Source organism: Andrographis paniculata, unplaced genomic scaffold (genome assembly GCF_009805555.1).
Source record: "Andrographis paniculata isolate CXL003 unplaced genomic scaffold, ASM980555v1 Contig22END, whole genome shotgun sequence".
Lineage (NCBI taxonomy): Eukaryota > Viridiplantae > Streptophyta > Magnoliopsida > Lamiales > Acanthaceae > Andrographis > Andrographis paniculata.
This window is the reverse complement of record NW_026137513.1, coordinates 2,531,524-2,540,603: the sequence shown is the minus strand read 5'-3', so window position 1 is coordinate 2,540,603 and position 9,080 is coordinate 2,531,524.

Sequence of the window (9,080 nt, the reverse complement as noted above, 5' to 3'; positions counted from 1 at the left end):
TTAATAAATATTAAAATATATTTTATAAGTTAATTTAATAGAAAAATAGAGGTATAGAAATAAATGATAGAGAGGGTGTGAATGACAAATTTTTTTAAATATTTCTTAAATAGTGGGATAATAATTTTCAATGTCACTGGAGAAAAATTAATTTTTCTTTTTCTATATATATATATATATACAATTATATCGGTTGAGCAATTTGGATTAGATTGGAATATAATAACTATATAAAAAAAAAAGATGATGTTATCGCCATTCAGAAGATAAAGCAAGTGGAAAAAGGTTAACGCGGTTAAAGTACAAGAATAAATAGATCGAAATTTATTATTTTATATTTTTATCGGATCAAAATTGACTATTATCATCGATCCACTTACATTACATCTAATATTGTCTTATTTGATTTTTATTTACGGGATCATCATGGTGAAAAAAGAGAGTAGATGAAAAGTTAGGATCTGAAGAGACTGTCTTCTAAATATCGAAGCTGATTGGCGAATGATTCGTTGCTACTTTAATATTCAAGTGATAAACTAGAACTTTTGTTTGTTTGATTATTCTTTTAAATTTTGTTTAGATTTTTTATTTATTTCCATTTTTTTTTTTCACTATGTATTCACTGCAGTCAAATAGGATTATGTTTGGATACTAAAAATTATTTGACAAAATAATCCATTATCGTTGTAAAAATTGTCAAATTCCAGGAAAAGATAAAAAGATTAACTGCCGATGATTAGTAGAGTAGGATTCAGTGATTTCTTTATTTGTAATATATAAAAAAATATTTTATTATACATAAAAAAAAAAGAAGTTATAATTTAAATTTTATTCACAAATTGATTATAAATTGTAAATTAAGTTGAAATATTTATTTTTATTATTTTTCTTTTTTTTTATGTTAAGAGTATAAATTTTGTTGCAGTGATATTGTAATTAAATTTTTATATTATTGAGAGATTGATTTTATCATTAAGTGTAAAAGAAAAAATTGTTATTATGTATATAAATAATAATAATTTTTTTCATATTACAATAGGATTATCCAGTTTTTTTTTTTAAAATTATAAATTGATAGTTTAAATATTTTTTTCATTGTATTACAATATAAAATTATATTTTCTATAAAATTTAATTCATATTATATATTTTATTGAAAAAAATAGTATTTAAACTATTTATATACATATTTTATTTTTTAATTATATAGTATATTATTTCCTCCATCGAGTATTAAATATGATAATTTGAGATAATTTGTATGTGAAGTGATATGATTGGAGAGAGAAATAATAATTATTTTTTTTTAGTGATGTGATGAGATAAATGAAATGTATATTTTACTTATATAAATATTATTAATTATTTCTAAATTTATAAATGTTGCAGTGAGTTTGACACAATATAATATTTTTTTAATAATTATCAATGATACTATAAATTACAATATTTATATTTTACATTCATTTACAATCATGGTATTATATATAATTATATTTTAGTAAGTATAATTTTATTTTTACACCACTTGATTTATATTATATATTGTATTCCAAATATATAAAGTAAATCATAATTTTTATTATTAGATATTCATTTTATTTTTTTATTTTTTTAAAATTTATTTTAAATAATATTATTTTTCTTAAAAAAATTATTTCATTGGTATTTATTTAATTATTATTATTTTTATAAAATATTATTATTCTTAAACTTATTTAAATATTTGAAAATAAATATAAAATTAATAAAAATATTTCTATAATAATGTATTTTGAAATAAATGACAATATTTTTTTGCATTGATGGCACCGTGCGGTCTTCCCACTAGTATAAATTAATAGCATAATCTAATAGTTTAGATAATATGTTATGATAGATCTTGTGAATGAAAATACCCCAAAATTATTTTAGCATATGGACAAATATGTTTTTTCATTCCTATAGCAAAATTTTTCATTTCTATTAATCTGAAATTACAGAGATTTTGTGCTGCAGATTAACTTGTGTGCTTGCAATTATTCAATTTGTCTAATCCATTAAATATTTGCAAAAGACAAATTGCATATTTGAGTAAAAGATCAGTCAAACCATATCATATTCATAAAAACTCACTCCATTTCATTTCATGCCAATAAAATTAATGTGAATTTTGTTATTCCAAAGATGCATGAGATATGCAACCGAAAGGAACAAAAAGACTTGTGTGAATGAGTTTGAAACTAAACTTTAGTGAGAGAAAAAATATCAACCTTTCACCTTCAATCCATATCATTTCTCTTCTGTTTGAATGATTGTTTGATACAATAACTAACCAAAAAGTTGATTGGAGATAAGAGATAAATGAGTTCCAACGTAAGAAGATGATCAAGTTCTAAGTTGCTCTGTTATATGATCGTTGTTGATATGAGTTTACGACAACGTGAATCTGTGGAGGTAGTTTCCAAAATAAATCATGATAGTCTTTTGGGTTGAAGGAGTTGTGATTATTTATGTTGTCAGTATTGATTAATGAAATCTCTCATGGATTGGTATCCCCAGATGTAGGTTGTTTTATAACCGGGTCAATAAATACCTTGTCTCATTTGTCGTTTTTTAGTTCTGCTTTTACTTACTGTCAAGGTGTTGTTTAAATTGTAAATTAATCACGTTTCGAGAGTTGACCCTTATTGAAGTGTTCGAAAGTGTATTGTTCGACCCATCACTTCCCAACAAATCTTACATATCTATGTTAACACAATACAACTATATAATATAAATGAACAATATATATATTAATAATTCACATGGTACATACATGGCTGCTCTTAGGGTGCTAATGTTTTAACTGTGCTGATTTATTTATAGTCGTAGGATCGTAATTCACAGTAGACCTAACAAATATTAATAAACAAGGTTAAAATTGTAATTTTAGGTTTTAAAGTTTTTTATAATAATATTAAATTAGGTAAGTAATTTAATTTCGTTAAGAATTAACTATTACATTAACTAAAAATGTTACCATGATTAATAAAATCCCAATAATTATGTTCAAATCTTATCCGAATTTTTATATATTACATTATGTTATCGACTATATATATATATGCTTTACTTAATTGAAGTATATACTTTATATGTATACAATATATACTGTAGTAAAATATTAGTATGTAATATATAAATTAATATATTTAAACCCTAATTATTACAATTACTATTATTTCACAAAATTTTCAACTCTCCTCTTTTCTCCCCCGGCGATCCGTCATCTTTTCCTCGGTCATTCGCTGCAATCGCCCGCTGCCATCGTTGTCGGCATTACCGTTGCTGCAGTGCTATCGTCTCGACAAAAATAATTCTAACCCTTCTTTCAATTTTTGTTCCAAAACCCGATTGCGAAATTGACTTCCTCCACCACTCGTTGTTGCAATTCCAATGTTGGGCCGTCATCTCATCTCTAGGATCATCGTCAATGGTTGGAAGCAAGTGTACATTCCAGTATTATTATTATTATTATTATTTATGTAAGTAGTGAAATGTAAGTGCCCTTTTGGTGCTTACTCTGTGTTTTCTTTTTCTTTTTCTTTTTTTTTTTTTTTATTTAAATGGGGAAATAATGCAGCTGCTTTAATTATTTTGAATAGTTTGCATTGAGTTGAATATAATAACCTCAGAAAGTCATTTAAACGAGTTTCAAGTGTCAGCCTCAATTGAGAAGACAAACGTTATTTTCATATTGACAAAAGGGTGGTTAAATATAATAATAATACCTGAAAAAAGCAACTGTACTGTATTGTGTGTTTACTGTCCGTAAAAAAGACCTAATGCCCATTCACACACTTTATAACTACACCACACATCATTCCAACAATACATCTATCTTTTTATGCTTCGACTAGCGTGACTTGTCTGTCGGACCTAGTTTGCAGAATATTAGATTCGATCGAAAGTTTATCTAATGCGCATTTTCGGATAACGACACGCAACAATTGTATAGCTGCTATTTTTTCGAGTACGTGCTAAAGGTAAAATCCGACTGAAACTTTTATGAAGCCAAGACTTTAAGCTGCAGTAAATAATAACAACAAATAAAGTGGTTACTATCAATTATAATAATGAATAAATAGCATTAATATAACAAACCATTTTCTTGAAATGCCCTTTTGTCACAACTTGATTAAACTTTTGGGTGAAAAGAGTTGAAATTCCCTCGTAAAAAAATAAAAATAAAAACTTGTACATTCGGGTTTCCGAGATTCGATTATGCGTCCTTAAGCGCAACCGGGGCACAGTCGATTAAAGTCAATTGGGATCGATAGGTGGATGTTTGAAGTCCACAAGCTTATTTGAGGTGAGCAAATATTTATTTAGAGGCAAAAAAAAAAAAAGATAAGTGAACAGAAAAAAGGGAATGAAGGCAAGAAATAAAATGAGGACAAATAGGAAAGCCCAGAAATGAAAATCCACAGAAAACAGAAAGAAATAAGCACAAGGGTAGACATGCTTCTTATCTGGACATTCAATTCAATTGCCCTTTCTGATCATTGTAGTAAAAAGCAGATTCTGTTCATTCAAAAAGCCATTTGGGATTTGGATCGTTTTCTTATTATATTTTCCAATCAGACAAAAGGGATCCAAACAAAAACATAAAAAGCAAATTAAAAATAATACTTAATAATAAAAAAGTGAAGAGAGGCCCTATCAAGAATGGCTATTTGCAAATTGCAACCTTATTGAAAAATCTTGTGACATGCCATTAATGAATGAATCTCAAAGCATTTAGACAAAAATGTTCGATCACCAATCCACAAGATCGATTCGGGATTTCTTTTTCTTCTTCTTCTTTTTTTTTTTTTTCTTTTTTGATCAAGTGTTGTTTTCGCAAGACCTTAATTAGGCGCGATCCAATGTAAGTAAGTAAGTATGTTAAGATCGAACATGAAACAATAGTGGTCCGAGTGTACTCATTTACTACTACTAAAACAAATTAATCAATTAAAATTTCAATGGAAATAATATATATATATATATATGTTTTTGGCAAGACATGTGGAAAAGAAACCTACTACAAGCAGTATCTGGTCCTCCGGGGAACATGCGCAACTGCTGCAGCACCAATGCAATGCATATATACATATAACATATATATATATATATCGTATAGTATAATCATCGTTAACAAACAATGCAAGACTGACTTCACCTGGGGCAACAGTATTAGTCTGATACACACCAGATAAAGTGGAGGTTATCGCTTGTTGACAATATATTTTTATATATATATATATATATATTAGCATTGCTAAACACGAATTTGTCACTCTGATACTATCCTAGTTATACTCTACCTCGCATTCGTAATCTCGACATAATCCAAAAGGGATATATATATATATATTTATCTATATACAACCAGAGGCGGAACTAGCATTCGAATTAAAGGGGGGTTAATTATCAAAAATTTGTTATACACCGAAAAATAGTGTATAAAAAATGTATATAGTAATACTAAATTTACCGTTCTATATTTAAATAGTGAAATTTAAAATAATATTTTTTATTAATATATTAAACTATTGGTATATACGATAATATTCTAAATATTAAAAATATTAAATTATATATCGCTATCGTATTAAAATTTTTGATATAGTATTATATTATATCGAAAATTTGATATTTTCAATAATAAAAAAATAACTAAATAATTTTGGTACTAAAATATATTGCATACCAAAATTTCTATAATTTTAAATTATTTTTTACTATATAAAATTTTAAAAATGAATATATTATATTAAAAATTTAAGGGGTGGGTAGGGCAGGGGAGCCCCTTTCCCCGTGGAGTTCCGCCATTTTATACAACATATAATTTTAATTAATACAATACATATTATGTATCGACTATTATCATATATGTTGTTATTTGGTATGTTGACTGTTGTATTTGTATTATGGAGGTAGATCTCCAACTCTTTGGATGACCCAATTAGCATATATAGTAAGATATAAATATGTGTTGCTTATATTTATTATTATGACTCGGTTTGACCTAATTAACCACAAATTTTATATTAATATATATTGTGATATTAATTTATATTTCATGTGATTTTCAATAATCTATATGGTTTCAACAATACTGTAACAACTTCCACATGTATATATATATATATATGTGAATGGAAATTCCCCTAAGCTATTTTGGCATATGAACTAATGGTGTCTTAATTTCTGCAGCAAAGACTTTCCAAAAGACAAAAGACATATTTGAGGAAAGATCAAAACATGGAAACTCACTCTTTCCATTTCAGTGCAAAGGGAAATTAACGTGGAATATTTTATTCCAGGAATGTGAGTGATTTACTCAACCAAATAGGGTTGAAGATTTGTGATGACTTGATTTGGAGATCATACTTTAGAGAGAAGAATATTGAGTGAAACTCTCATCCATCTATCAATATCGATTCCTTTTAGTTTTGAATGAGTTTTTGACAAAAAAATTCGCCGGAGAGGTCGAAGGTGTTCGGAATTAATGGAGTTCCAACCGGAGAGAATGATCAAGCTCTGGAATTCTCTGTTGTGTGGTCGTTGTTAGTACGAGGTTGTAGCAACGAGAACCTTGGGAGGTATTTTCCTGGGTTAGCCATGACTAGCATTAGAGTTAAATGAGTTGTGGTTGTTTGTGTCCTTAATCAGCACTGGTTAGTGGAATTCCTCCTGGATTGATATCCCCGGATGTAGATTGGTTGATAATCGAATCAGGTCAACAAACACCTAGTCTTATTGTTGTTTTAGGATGATCAATGCGGAAGAAATGAAAGAATTGGGAAGAAAAAGAAAGAGGAGAACCTGGTGCGGCCGCGGTTGTGGATGTGTAATTGTGTAAATGAATTGATTATGGAAAAATTGTGTATTTTATAATAATAATAATAATAATATATTTATAATGAAATTTTTTATATATCATCATTTTTTCTTAAAATTAGAAATAATATTATTATTAATAAAAATAAAAAATTATTAATGATAACTCGAGAATCACCAATTGATTGTTGGACATCTCTTTTCACGAGAATTTTGATTTGGTTGAAGAAAAAAATGTTTCATAGATCACCTATTGCCTATAGCTATCCGTGAAGGAGATAAAAAGAATGTTCAATGGATCATTAATCATCCCGAATGAGAATGAAAGAATGTTCCATGAATCACCGGAATACTGATTGACTGCAGTCATTCGTGAAGGAGAATGAAAGAATGCATCATGGATCACCGATTGACTGCAACCATCCATGAAGGAGAATGAAAGAATGCTCAATAGATCACTGATTGGTTGCAGTCATCAATGAATGAAAGAACGCGCTGATTGTCTGTAAAATTGGCTGAACTATCGGTTTAGCCAATTATTATTATTTTTTTTTATTTAAAATCAGTGCGTCGCCACGACACCGCGGCGCAAGCACACTAGAGTAGGGTAGGTAAAGAAAAAGAAAAATGAAGAAAAAAAAAAATGGAAGATGACCTGTAGGGAAGAAATGAAAAAAATGAGAAGATAAAAAAAAAAAAAAAAATTGATGCCATTGCGGGATGAATATGTACTGTGTAAATGAATTTATTATAACAAAATTGTGTATTTTATCATAATAATGATAATATATTCATATTTAATTTTTTTTAAATATATTATCAATTTTTCTTAAAAAAAATAATATTAATAAAATTAAAAATAAATAATTATTAATGATATTGAAAAATAATACTCCCTCGTTCGCATAAGAATGACAATTTTTTATTTTTGTTCATTCCAAAACAATATATTATTTTCTAATTTAGTAATTGTACTACCTACCTAACATAATTAATACGTTTATAACTTCCAATATATTACACAAATACCATTATTTTTATATCACACAATAAACTAATATAATACTAATATCCAAAAATCTACGTGCAAAAAGCAAATGTTACCGGTTTTATGGGACCGAGATAATAATATATTGGGTAAACTGTTTTTTTAGTCCCGTAACTAGACCCCTTTATCATTTTAGTCCCGTAAGTGGAGTCTGTCGCAAACTAGTCCCATAAATGAAAAATTTTCGTTGTTTTAGTCCTCCGGCGTCGGAGACGCCCGTGTGGCTCGCCGGAGGTGACATGTCCGCCAGGTGTCCCGCGAGGTCAACGACACCTGACGGACACGTGGATTTATTTATTTTTTTTAAAATTAGACAAAATAAAAAAAATACAAAAAAAATTAAAAATAAATTAAAAAAAAAATTTTAAAAAATTTAAAAAAATTAAAAAAATCCACGTGTCCGCCAGGTCAGCACGTCACCTCCGGCGAGCCACACAGGCATCTCCGGCGCCGGAGGACTAAAACAGCGAAAATCTTTCACTTATGGGACTAGTTTGCGACATGCTCCACTTACAGGACTAAAGTGATAAAGGGATCCAGTTACGGGACTAAAAAAACAGTTTACCCTAATATATTATAATGTTACTTTTTATTTATTTTTTCAATTTTATAATTTTTATTATATAATTGTATTTAATATAAACTATCTTATTAATTTTTATATCAATATTTCTATAATTTCTTTTTATTAATTTTTTAATTTAAAAATTAATTTAATTACTTACTAAATTTATTAATTTAATTATTTTTATATTGTAAAAATTTATTACTTATTTTTATATAATAAATAAATAACAAATATTTCTAAATAGTATTAAAATTGAAATTAATTATTTTTAAATATAATTCAATATAAAATAAAAAAATATATATATATATTAAAAATGAATATATATATATATATAAACGGACCGTTCAAATTGTAATCGACAGTTTTTAAACCGTAATCGAAACCATTAAATTGTAATCGAAGTTGTTATTCGAAAGATTCAATTTCGGTTTGATATTTTTATAACCCGTAGCCGACGGTTTAGACCGTTTGGACAAATCTATTCGGCACATATACTGTCAACCATAATGCTTTTTACTCTGATGTTGTATATGCTTGCTTTATATTGAAAGTAAAATATAAACTTGCACTCTAACTTCAAACCAAACCCAATAAACTTTTAGAATATAGTAT